The sequence below is a fragment of the Nycticebus coucang genome, chromosome 23 (genome assembly GCF_027406575.1).
Source record: "Nycticebus coucang isolate mNycCou1 chromosome 23, mNycCou1.pri, whole genome shotgun sequence".
Lineage (NCBI taxonomy): Eukaryota > Metazoa > Chordata > Mammalia > Primates > Lorisidae > Nycticebus > Nycticebus coucang.
This window is the reverse complement of record NC_069802.1, coordinates 28,483,338-28,496,259: the sequence shown is the minus strand read 5'-3', so window position 1 is coordinate 28,496,259 and position 12,922 is coordinate 28,483,338.

Below are 12,922 nucleotides of genomic sequence, written 5' to 3'. Positions count from 1 at the left end.
TTGCTTCTTGTACTTTTCGTCATCTAAACTGGAAATGAAAATAAATAGACAACTCTGGACATGTTAAGACAGCATTAGTGTTTCTGATCAAAAAATTTTAAAGTTAGGAACAAAGAATCCTGCCAGTAATGTCCGTATTTTGTATTTTTTATGTCATTTGTTATCCTATTTAATAAAAGTGGCATATGAATGGCATCAAGGGCAAGAAAACTAATTGCCATTATTTAAGTAACAATCACAGTACAATACTGCTTCTAAAAAATTCAAGGCGGGAACAACTGCTAGAATAAATTAATTCTCAAAGAAGCAGCTCAGTTGCACCATTCAGAAGATTAAATTTTTAATTCCTAATTATGAATCTGTTTATGTAATAAAAATATTATTGAGGCAAATTATTTCAAACATTATCTCTCAGAGAATTCATTTTATCCAAACACATCTTCCAAGTTAAATGGGAGATATGCTCAGGGCTCCTGCTGCTCATGCTTTCTTTCTTCCCTATCAGGAAATAAGACACATTTCTGTGGGCTCATTCTCAATGGGAAACTGATGATAACCTCAAGGTGTCCCATCAAAACAGAGCAAATTATTTCTGCAAAGTTCAACTCTTCAAGGAGCCGTTTTGTCAAGATTAGTCCCTGTGACCGTGGAAGTCTACCTTGATGGCTGCCATTATTCTCCAATTTTGCTTTTTCACACTCGAATGGAAAGCCAGCATGCCAAGTGCTGATTCCTCACTGCTCTGCCCTCTCCCCACCTGACTCCACTCCCGGATAGGCAAGTGGTGATGACAGAGGAAAAGAACATGACCACCTGGAATTTCTCTCATTCCCATTTGTAACCTCATGGCCTCACCCAATCTTGGATGGATCATTTAGGTGCAGGATTCACCTAAAGAGACACTTGGTCACTTGACTTCTTAACCACTGCATCCACATCTCCCTTCAGTGCCTTCCACACGTGTTACTTTGCCTTCATCCCAGGGATCTTGGTTCTTCTATCCTTTGGACCAGAGAGAACAGCAAGGGATGCCTCTTGACACACACACACCTGAGGTCCTGAACACCCCTCCCACTGAGTTTTTAGATCTTCTCTTTGCCTTCTTTTATTACATATGACTCTCATCACTTTATATTTCACATCTAAAGTCTGAGTTTCTTAATTCCAATCTAAGGCTGGGACTACGCAGTCAACCTCCCCTATTTCATGGTCTTGCTTTGCACAGTTTCATTCACCTGTGTTCAATCATAGTCCAGAATTATTAAATAGAAAGTTTCAGAAATAAACAATTAAGTTTTAAATTGTGCACCATTCTGGTTTTTTGTTTTGAGACAAGACCTCACTCTGTCACCTGGGCTACAGTGCAGTGGTGTCTTGGTAGCGCACAGCAACCTCAGACTCATGGGCTGCAGCCATCCTCCTACATCAACCTCCTGAGTGAATCGTATGCCATTCTGAGTGAAGTGATGAAATCCCACACTGTCCCATTCTGCATCTCCCAAGACACTGGTCTTCCCTTTGCCCAGGGCATTCATGTACTCAACAACGTCAGCAATATCCACTATCCACGGATTAGTCAATAAGAAGCCCTCTTAGTTATCAGATCAACTAGCACAGTATTGTAGTGCTTGTGTTCAAGGAAACCTTATTTTACTTATAAGGCCCCCAAAGTGCAAGAATAGTGATGCTCACAATTTTCATATGCCAGAGAGAAGCCATAAAAGTGAAAGATGTGAAAGTTCACTTAATAAGGAAAGAAAATAAAAACGTATGCTGAGATGACAGAGATCTCCCACAAGAACAGATTTTCTGTTTGTAAAATTGAAAAGAAGGAAAAAAAGTTAATGCTAGCTTCACTATCTCACCTCAAACTGCTAAAATTATAGATGCAGTGGGCAATGAGCGACTAGATAAGATGGAAAAGGCTAAATTAAATGTGGGGTTGGAAAACAGGACAAGAAACATGTTTCAAACGGCAGCAGCTGGGTTCGGTCATCTCTGTGGTTTCAAGGAACACCAGGGTCTTGGAATGCAGCCCCCTCCCAGGAGGGGCTCCTGTATCTTCTACCCTAATACCACTTTCTGAGACTCAAAGCAAGATAAAGACACTGTCTTAAGAGTTTTAAATAAAGCAATGGAGTTAAAATCTGAGTTGTTTAAACTCTACATGTGCCATTGCTTATTAGGTACAAAACTGTTATTTAAAACAGAACTGTTTAAGGATTAAATGATAGCATATATATGAATACATACGGTAAATTGAAAAGTGCTTCGTCAATAAAAAGGGCTATAAGTTTCATTTCAAGAAATTGTTGATCCACCATAGCACACCCAACTTATTCATACTCTGCAGAACAGGCACTCAGAAATCCCCTCACATAGTTTCAAGACCTCACACATAATCTACGGTCCTATCACACGATCTGCCTGAGGAAGGAAAGAACTAGAAATAAGGAGCTATACTGCCAATGTGAAGGGAAATATTCATAATTTCAGAGCCCAGGAATTTTTATCTCCATGCTCGGGGTGATGTCAGCATTTCCCGTTCCCTTTGCCACCCTTTCCACTGCAAGCTGGATGCCTGCTGGGAACCATGTCAGGGCCTGGGACTGGCCAGGTTTGGGCCCAGCTTAACTAGGTTTCAGACACAGACTGCTAAGCTACCTTGCTCAACAACAATTTCTCTTAGGTGCCTGAGGGCTATTCACTTTAGCTGGAGAGAGAGTGTGGTAGAGAGAGTAAAGAAGTCTTAGAATAAATAGTTTAGTCTTTAGTAGACCTTGATAATCTTCAGAGAGACTCCGTGCTGTTGTTCTGCAGGCAGGAGAGGAGACAGAGTCAGAGTAAGTGAGTCCGTGATAGAATGCGCATGCTCCCCACTGCCTGCTCCTCCAGCCTAATATAAGGCTGATCTCGTACTGCTCAACACCACAGGTGTAGAGACTGCCAATTCACCACCCCTCTCATCTCGAGAGCTCGCATGCTTGTCAGGAGAGCTAAATCCCTCTCCATGCCCTTTCCACCAAGGTGTTCCATTCTTGAGCTATGCAGATATTTAAATACCTCTCACTCCTCCTAGCCATAGGCTATATGGGCTGCTACAGAACCAGGGTGCAGTGGAGAGCCTGGGGGTGGTTTGACTTTCAAATAAGTGAAGCATTGATATCCTGTGGAAAAAGTGGCTAATTATAAGTACATTTTGAAAATAAATGCTAACATTTATTCCCCATTTACTAGGACTAAGCATTAAGTAATCTATTACTACATGTATGTTTTACACATATTGTTCTCAACTAATGCTGTGTAACTGTAAAGTTCAAGAATTACTTCGAACTATGCGGCTGCCTGGGAAGATTAATGACCTATTGTCTTTTCACACTATGTTTTCCAAATGTTCGACCCCTATTTAAAAGATAAACTCTTGGACTGTAGAGTTCAAGGGTGGAGAAAGCAGACTGCTGATATGGGCAATTCACTTCTTCCCTCCCACCTCGAATAATTCAGCTCTGGCCCCAAACTTACAAGTCCGGTAGGCAACAGAAAAGCCCAGCAATGACAGGTACTCACCTTACCTCCTAGTTAGATAAGACTACCATTATCTATTGCTAGTTCACACTGTTCCTTTGTAATAACTAGGGGGTCCTATCCTTCAAGTTAAATACAGACAGCACATTCCCAGATGGAACTTCTGGGGTACACGATGGATTTACTTTTCCTGTGTCTCTCCTTTTGCCGGGTTGACTACCCAGTGCTTCCAAGAATGAACCAAACTTGACCTAAAAGAGACTCTACGGGGGCATAGGGGATGTGGGTAAAGACACCTGGCCAAATCAAGCACCAATCGTGATACAGAATGAACATCCCATTTCTCAAATAAATCAGTGTCCTGAATAAAAAGGAGGACCAAGTGTTGGACATCAAAATAGACTTGGAAAACGACAGCCAAATATCACATAAGGGTTTCGTTTGGATCCTTATGTAAACAAGCACACTATGAACAGCATGCTTGAGATAATTTAGAAAATGGAAATAGGGATGTATAGACTGAGTTACTAAATTGAATTAAAAGGCTATGATTGTGTTAGGTGCGATAATGGTATGGGATTTACTTATAATAATGTTCTTATCAGTTGGATATGGATACTTAAGAATCTGCAGGAGATGAGCATTCTGTCTAGTACTTATTTCAAAAATATGCACCCCCCCCACATACATAAATAGAAGAAAAAAGACTGAAACATTGTTGACAATTGTTGAAGCTAGGAAAAGGGTGGTGGGGTATACTGTCCACTTTCTTTGGTTTGGGTTTAAAATTTTCATAATAAAAAGCTTTATGAAAAATAAATGTCTTGATTCTTTTAATTAAACACTACAATAAAACACTACTAGAGTCTAGTTTTGGGGTAGAGGGAAGCAGAGGGGGCAGGGGGAAGGATGTTTGGCATAAGGGGGGAGGGCATGAGGCAGGATCTCACCTAATGTGCACATTGTGAGGGTACATAACAGGCCCCCTGGGTGAGGGGCTCTTCTACAAACGGAACTTTACCCTAGAAGAGAGAATAATGTAACCTAAAAATTGTACCCTCCCATTAATTTGAAAAAGTTAAAAATAAAACGAACTACACACACACATATATAATTAAAAAATTTAAAAAAGACACTTATGTACCTGCCAGGTAATATGTCCAAGTATTGTCATTAATGCAACTGGAATGCCCAGATACATTAAAATTCATATGAACCCAAATCACAATTGGGTTGAACACAGATGTAGAAAAAGCAAGTAAAAGCATAAGAAAAGGAGACTTGGGCAGCGCGTGTGGCTCAAAGGTGTAGGGTGCCAGCCCCATATACTGGAGGTGGCGGGTTCAAACCCGGCACCCTGGCCAAAAACTGCAAAAAAAAAAAAAAAAAAAAAGGAGAGAGAGACTTAGGAAGGATAAGTACGGAGGTAACCTCTAATGGAACAAGCAATAATTAAGTGCAGAGCCACAGTATGAAAGAAGTTAATGAAGTCCAAGAAAGATAAGCTCAACTTAAAAGGTGGCTAACCTCCTAATAGAAAATAATTTTCTGTGTTTCTGCAGGAGGCACAAAGCCCTTCTTCCTGCCAAAATCCATCGAAATGTATAAATTTGTACTGCCTGTGCCTGCCCCTCCAGGCTGTTAGCTGCTGCCTCGTTTGAGATTACACAAAGCTTTATTCATACTTTTCTGCTTTTTTCCTCCACTTTACAAAGGAAAGGGTATTGACTGGCACAAGTCTTGGAATGTGGTGCATTTGTGTGCTTAGGAAACAGAGTGGAAGGGACGGACGCATAGGTAACAGAAGGGGAAGCAAGAAAGAAGCTGTATTCCTTCACGAGGAAAAAAAAAACTTACTGGGGGCAGAATGTGGGGGGCTTATATTTAAGAGAAGACTTCATTTCAATAATCCCAAAGCGATGGGAATCAGGTGATAGCTTTCTTCAGCGGCCTACGACTCAGGATTCGTTTTGTTTCAGCTAAACCACATCCACACATTCTCTTTATGCGAGCAATTCATCAAATATGCCAGTCTGGAAACAGTTGAGATAGTTTATCTCTTGCTGAGAAAAGAAACTTTTCATTGAGCTATCACATGCACGGTTATTTTTATTTGACTCTCACTTGAAATCCCCCTGCTGCATAACATATTGAATACTTTATGGACCGTAAAATGTGCTGCTGCAATTAGGATTTTTCTTTTCCCCAAGCATTTTGCCTTTCTGGAGACATTTGGAAACCCATTCCTGTTTATCAGTTTTTCAAGGCTATTTGCAATTTAGCAAAACTGAATTGGAAATTTAGTTAAATATCTGACATCTTTGAGTGAGTGTTTCCAAGATCTGCAATTAAGCAGGGCAGGGGCAAGTTTGCTGAGGTTCCTAATGCATAATCCACAAATGTTTTCACACTCGCTGAGATCCTGGGAACAGAAAATGTTCTCCAAATACATCAGGAGCAAATCCACTTAAGAGACTACTTTATAAATCATTCAGTTTTGTCAGGCAGACTTTCAGTACACTAAGTACTGGCTATCTTCAAGTTATTTTATAGGCAATCACCTCTACTTAGTACCACCAAATAAAACAGCATGGGCTTTATGGCTAACCCCATGGTTAAACCGCACAAAAATCTGGTTACAGATTTCATGCTGGCGGTAGTTTGAAACTCTGGACACTATTCATTGAATGAATGAATGAATTCAAATAGAGAAATCTCTATGGAATCTTTCTAGGTTATTTTTTATAAGGTACCAGCAAGTTAGGACTGAATGTCTGAGCTGCAACCTGACAAGTAGCTCACACAATTTAAATTTCTGAATGTATATTTTCCTCCACATGTGGCCTCACCAGGTCATCAGGAGAGCCTGGACTTATCCTCTGGTCTCAGGACCTAATCTGTGCTATTTTCTACAGATTACATGGCTGCTTTCAAAGACACTTATTGGAGCATCATGTCTTTTTGAACTCTAGTCAAGCCCATGCTCCAGAGCCTTCTAGGCCTCTGACAACATTCTGATGGGGTGGAGCAGGTGACTCGTACTGCAGAGCATCCTATTCCACTCCCAGCCTCTTTCCATCTTCTGAACACTGCATCTTACCACAGCCCTCAGAAGACAGAGATTCAAGAGCTGCAGTTTGGCTGTGCTGAGAATCTACAGACATTCTACATGCTGGTGAAGCAGCAGTGAGTAGCACAGAAATGTCCCCTCTCTACAGGGAGCTTGATTTCTAGCGATTTGAAATGGGTGTAGAATAAGGGCTTGCATCTTCTAACAGTAGGCATCTTACAAAGCATTCTTCACACAGTATGTTCTATTTTCTATGATTGTTTTTTCTTATTAATTCTCTCAATAATATTTCCTTCAGGTCTATGTTCAACCATCACCTTGTAAGCAAAGCTTCTCCTTATAAAATATATCCCTTCCATTCCCACCACCAGCTCTCTGTATTGATCTTACCCTGCTTTATTATTCTACAGAGCCCTTACCACTACCTAACATACATTTGTTTATTTATTCATTTTTTAATCATATTTAAATATAATTGTTTCAGGGTAGGAAACTTGGTTAATTCACTACTGAGTACCTAGCCCATGAGAAGGGTTAAATCAATATTTGTTGAATGAATTAATTCATGAATAGTCATGAGCAATAGGTATGATCATTATTCTGGTTTTACAGATGGGGAAACTGCCACTTATGGAGGATAAGATATCTGCCCAATTATTAGAGAAGACGACTAAGGGATAAGGCTGAGATTAGATGCATAGGCTTACAGATTGGGTACAGGTATTAAACAACCCTCAGGCAGAAGCCAACTAGGAGGGCTGATAACTGCAGGCAAAAACCGGTTTTATTAAAACATGGAACAAAAAATCAGGAATAAGTTTGGAGATCACTTAAGGGATCTAAAAATAGACCTGCCATTCAATCATGCAATTCCTCTAGTAGGCATATATCCAGAAGACCAAAAATCACTTTATAACAAAGATATTTGCACCAGAATGTTTATTGCAGCCCCATAATTGCTAAGTCGTGAAAGAAGCCCAAGTGCCCATCAACCCATGAATGGATTAATAATGGTAATTGTGGTATATGTATACCATGGAATATTATGCAGCCTTAAAAAAGATGGAGACTTTACCTCTTTTATGTTTACATGGATGGAGCTGGAACATATTCTCTTAGTAAAGTATCTCAAGAATGGAAGAAAAAGTATCCAATGTACTCAGCCCTACTGTGAAACATATATATATATAAGCACCCACACTTCCATATGAAAGCTATAACCCAACTACAGCCCGAGATGAAGGGGAAAGGGAAGGGGGAAGATTTGGAGGGGAGAGAACAGGCGGACGGAGGGTAATTGGTGGGACCACATCTATGGTGCATTTTACAAGGGTACATGTTAAATTTATTAAGGGTAGAGTTTAAATGTCTTAACACAGTAACTAAGGAAATGTGAAGGCTATGTTAACCAGATTGATGAAAGTATTTCAAATTGTATATAAAACCAGCACATTGTACCCTATAATTGCATAAATGTACACAGCTATGATTTAATAAAAAATAAATTAATTTTAAAAAGTAAATATAGTTTGATTCCAAGATTGATTTGTATTTTTTATTTCTTATCCGCTGTTATTATAATTTCATCAGAAACCTTATTTTGAGGCCAGGCATGGTGGTGCATGTGTGTAATCCTAACACACTGGAGGGCCAAGGTGGGTAGATTGCCTGAGCTCATGGGCTTGAGAACAGCCCCAGAAACAGCAAGACCCCGTCTCTAAATAATAGCAGGCATTGTGGCAGGTACCTGTAGTCCCAGCAACTAGAGAGGCTAAGGCAAGAGAATTGCCTGAGTCCAAGAGTTTGAGGTTGCTGAGAGTGATGAACTCAGGGCACTGTACTGAGGGTAACAAACAAAAGAAATCTTATTTTGAAAATATCCATGATGTCACATGTTACAGATGAAATTTCAGATGTCTGCAGTTTTTTTGGCCATTAAGCATAATATTATAATAAACATATTAGTGGATTTCAAAAAAAAAAAAAAAAAGGACTGGCTTGAACCAGCTGGTCAGCTATTTCTGTCCCCTTATATGAACTTTGGCTAATTATAATATTATTTACCTTGTGGCTTTAAAATTCCAATTCCCTTGAAATCCCCACGGTGGTTCTAAACAACTGTATAAAGCATGCTAATGGGAGGAAACCCAATTCTAGGAATTACTATGAAATTCTTAGTAAAACCCAACCCCTTAGCCTTGAATATTCCTTCCCCCACCAATTAGTAAAACTTCAAAAGACCAAAAACTACTTCCTCCCAGGGCAGCTGCTTTTTTCAAAGCTGCCCACTCTCTCTCTCGAGAGTGTACTTACACTTTGAAAACAGCCAAAAATAAAGCTGGCACTTGCTTGGCTTACATGATACATCTTGAAATTCTTTTTCCCATCAGCAGCAGCAGCAGCTTAGAAAAGCCTCCACTAAGAGCCCACTAATACAATGTCATCTGACTGGTAAGCAGTGAAGTTGGGGTTCAGATCAGGTCTTCCAGGAGGGAAAGCCTGGTCTCCTGATCCTCTCCCACTTCACATAACCACTTCTTTAACATGTCTAATAGTGGGACCCTCCCTAAACTCTCAGCTTTCTAAGATGGGTTATAGACACTAGAGAATAAACGTTCACTAAGCAATATGTAGGGGTAAGAAACAATAAAACTGCAAATGTAACACTAAAAAGCTTCCGAATAAAACTTAAAGACAGTATTACCTTATGTAGAGTTCACATAAACGTAAGTGCTATCGGGGGAGCGTGGGGAGAATAAAAGCTTTAGAGTCAAGCGCAGATGATAATTCTGTCTCCGCCAGTACTTGTCTGTTCACGTTTTCAACCTCAGCTTTCTCATCTATATGACATGGACGCTGCCTGTCCCTCTGAGGTTGTTGGCAGAAGGAAAGGAGATCATGAATGTAAAGACTGTGGCACAAATTTCAGTCGAATGAGTGGCTCATTAATCACATTAATAAGCTCCAAGACAAATACACAAATAAAATTATGTTTTCCTTATTCATCTATTCATATATCAGAAAACACAGCAGTGGGGAGCATTGCAAAGGAATGGACAGCCTTTCTCCAGCACAACTGAACTGAAGGACACCAAAGGCTGGTGCAATTGGAAGTGATGACCCCTAACTCCAAGGAGAATCCCTCAGATTGTCTATTTGCTGCTGGTTGGGCTAATCAATTGATCAGGGTGTGAAAGGAGGGGTAATGTTACACACATATATTTTTAAATATAATTGGTGACCTCCCCAAGCATTGCCAAGGAAGCCACCATACTGGTCAAATATCTAGTTGAAAAATTTGTAGTTCATTGAAGATTTTTAATGAAAGTATTGGTAATATTAAATACAGATTTGTCAAAGACTTTACATCTGAATTTGTCAAAATACGGTCCTTTAAATTGTTTGATGTTCCAGTTCTGACATGGTCTTAGCAATTTTGTTTCTCAAAATTTCTGGAGATGTCGATAGAGTAATAATGATCTATTGTTATCACTGAACTGTTGCAGTAAATTGCATTTTTCCCCTAGATTTTATTAGAAGCTAGAAATGGCTCTGACACCTCAGAAACAGCATAGGGAATGCGACACACTTTCCATTTTACCAGCCTGTCTCCCTTTTTAGAATCAGGATATTTGCTTGAAAACCTCACAGTTCTAGTCGATGAGTTAAAAGAATAGCCACTGACATTTTATAGGTGAAAACACAGATTTTTATTTCTGTTTCTTCCTCCATCCTATGGTCTGATTTTTTTGTTAGCCATCTTTAAATTGCTTGTTTTAGTTTTTGTTTGTTTGATTTAAAATAGTTAAGCTAAGCATCATAACAAATACCCATCACCTGCCACCTTTCTCTTTTATTTGGAAGAAGTCCAAATGTTTGCGTATTAGCTCAGTAACTACTTCCCCACTTTAAAAGAGTCACAGATCTGATTTTCTATTTCTGAATAACTCCTGAAAGTATTCTTTGTCCTGAAAGCAAGTCTACAAAGCTCCAGAAATCTGTTGTCTACCTTTGAGGGATATTGAAAAGCAATGGAAAACACACTTTGAAAGAAATGAAATTAGAAATAAAACCAGCCAGGACACCTCTTCATGTAGTTCTTTCAGAAACAAACTGATGTAAGGATTTGGATCAAATAATGATCAGCATCTATTACATATTCACATATTAGCAGTTCCAAGCGCTCACTTACAAGGGACCTACAATGTTTCTCATGACGTAACTCTTCTTCTCCACACACAGTGGGAAAATAATGGTTAAGGACTGCTTGGCTGGTGATGCTATTTCTCTTTAGTAGAGAAGGCTTAGCTGTTTTATTACAGACTAAACTAGAGACTTGGAATCAGTCCTAGGTTTCAATTCTCACTTTACCAATTGCCAGACATACAAGTATTACTTATTTGAACTTACTTGGGACAAGTGATGCTTGCCACACAATTCATAGCTGCATTCAATAAATGTTAGTTGAATTTGAATCTTGTCTATAACTTTGGCAATGAAGTCAAATTACTTTTGGAGAAAATCAACCAAGGAGTTGACTGATGTGTTGAAAGCTTTTGTAGTCACAGGTAAGCTCAGCATTGGGTCTGTAGAGGTGGTTTGTGACACTAATGTCTACTTAGGTGTTTCCTGGAAGTAATCTGACTGTAGTATGCCTTATTTTCCTCATCTGCAAAATAGGTATGATAATAAGACCAACTCTCACTTTGCTATAAGAAAGAAAGTCAGAGAATGTGCAATTACCAAAAAAACAAGGCACACCATAAAACTTGCTGCTATTCAGAAAGAGGGACGGAGGGAGGGGGGTGGGGCCTTGGTGTGTGTCACACTTTATGGGGGCAAGACATGATTGCAAGAGGGACTTTACCTAACAATTGCAATCACTGTAACCTGGCTTATTGTACCCTCAATGAATCTCCAACAATAAAAAAAAAAACTTGCTGCTATTGATATTTTTAATAATAAAGATAAAATTTATTCATTCAACATAATTTTTAGGGTGTGCTTTGCATTCCAGACACTGTCCTGGGAATACAGTGGGAAAAACTCCCAGAAACATCTCTGTTCTCATGAAACTATCTCTGGTAAGAAACAGGTATGAGAGTATCAGAGGTGATAGATGCTCTGAAGACAATACTGCAGAGTCGTGTGAACAGAGGGAAACTGGAGACAGGCGTGTACCGTTACTTGGAGGAGTGCGTGTTTGGCTAGCACTTTACAAAACAGGACAATCCCTACATGTCTCTCAGAAGAAGCAAGATTTGAGATTTGACCTAAATAATGATGAGGATCCAGCTGCACATCCTGAAGACTGTCTGCCAGATTCTGGCACACGCTCGCTCACGGGGCATGTTCAGCCTCTCTGCAATCTGTCCTTTCTGTAAACCCACAGCACTAAATGGCATCCAGACTTCAAAATGTGTGTCTGTTCACTTCACTTCAACAAAAGGAGCCTCCACCATGGCGTAAGTGGTGACCTTCGTGGTCTTTGGGATTGGAGGTTCCCAAGCATGAGCCTTACTACCTGGGAGACAGTGGACATGTTACTCAGGCATCCTGAGCTTCAGTTATATCCTCTATAAACAGACCTGAAACAAGGCCAACTGTGGACTGCTTCTGGCAGACGGAAAGGCCCAGAAGAGAACCTCCAAATGCTAATTATTGTCACTGTCTGCAGCAGGGGCATATCCTGATTAAGAGCTCTGCACCTACCAGCAGCATGACCTTGAGAAAGTTGTGTGACTTCTCTGCACCTCATTTTTTCTAATTTGTAAGATTGGGATGATAATAATAATAATAATTAATGATAGTATCCACTTGTAGCAGCCCGTATAGCCTACGGCTAGGAGGAGTGACAGTTATAAGAAACACCTGTATAGCTCAATAATGGAACACCTTGGTGAAAAGGGCATAGAGAGGAATTTAGCTCTCCTAACAAGCATGAGAGCTCGCGAGATGACAGCAGTGGTGAATTGGAAGTCTCTACACCTACGGTGTTGAGAGGCACGAGATCAGCCTTATATAAGGCTGGAGGAGCAGGCAGACAGGAGTGTGCTCATTCTGTCATGGACCCGCTTACTCTGACTCTATCACTTCTGCCTGCAGAACACCAGCATGACATCTGTTTGCTGAAGATCACCAAGCTCTGCTAAAGACTAAGATCTACCTTTCTAAGAAGACTGCTTTACTCTCTCAAAGACTATCTCTCTCTCTCTCTCCCACTTCAGCTAAAGTAAATAGCCCTCAGGCACCTAAGAGCAATGTTCCTGAGCCAGGTAACAGCATAGCAGGGTCCTGAAACTAGATAAGCCAGGGACAGAGACCAAC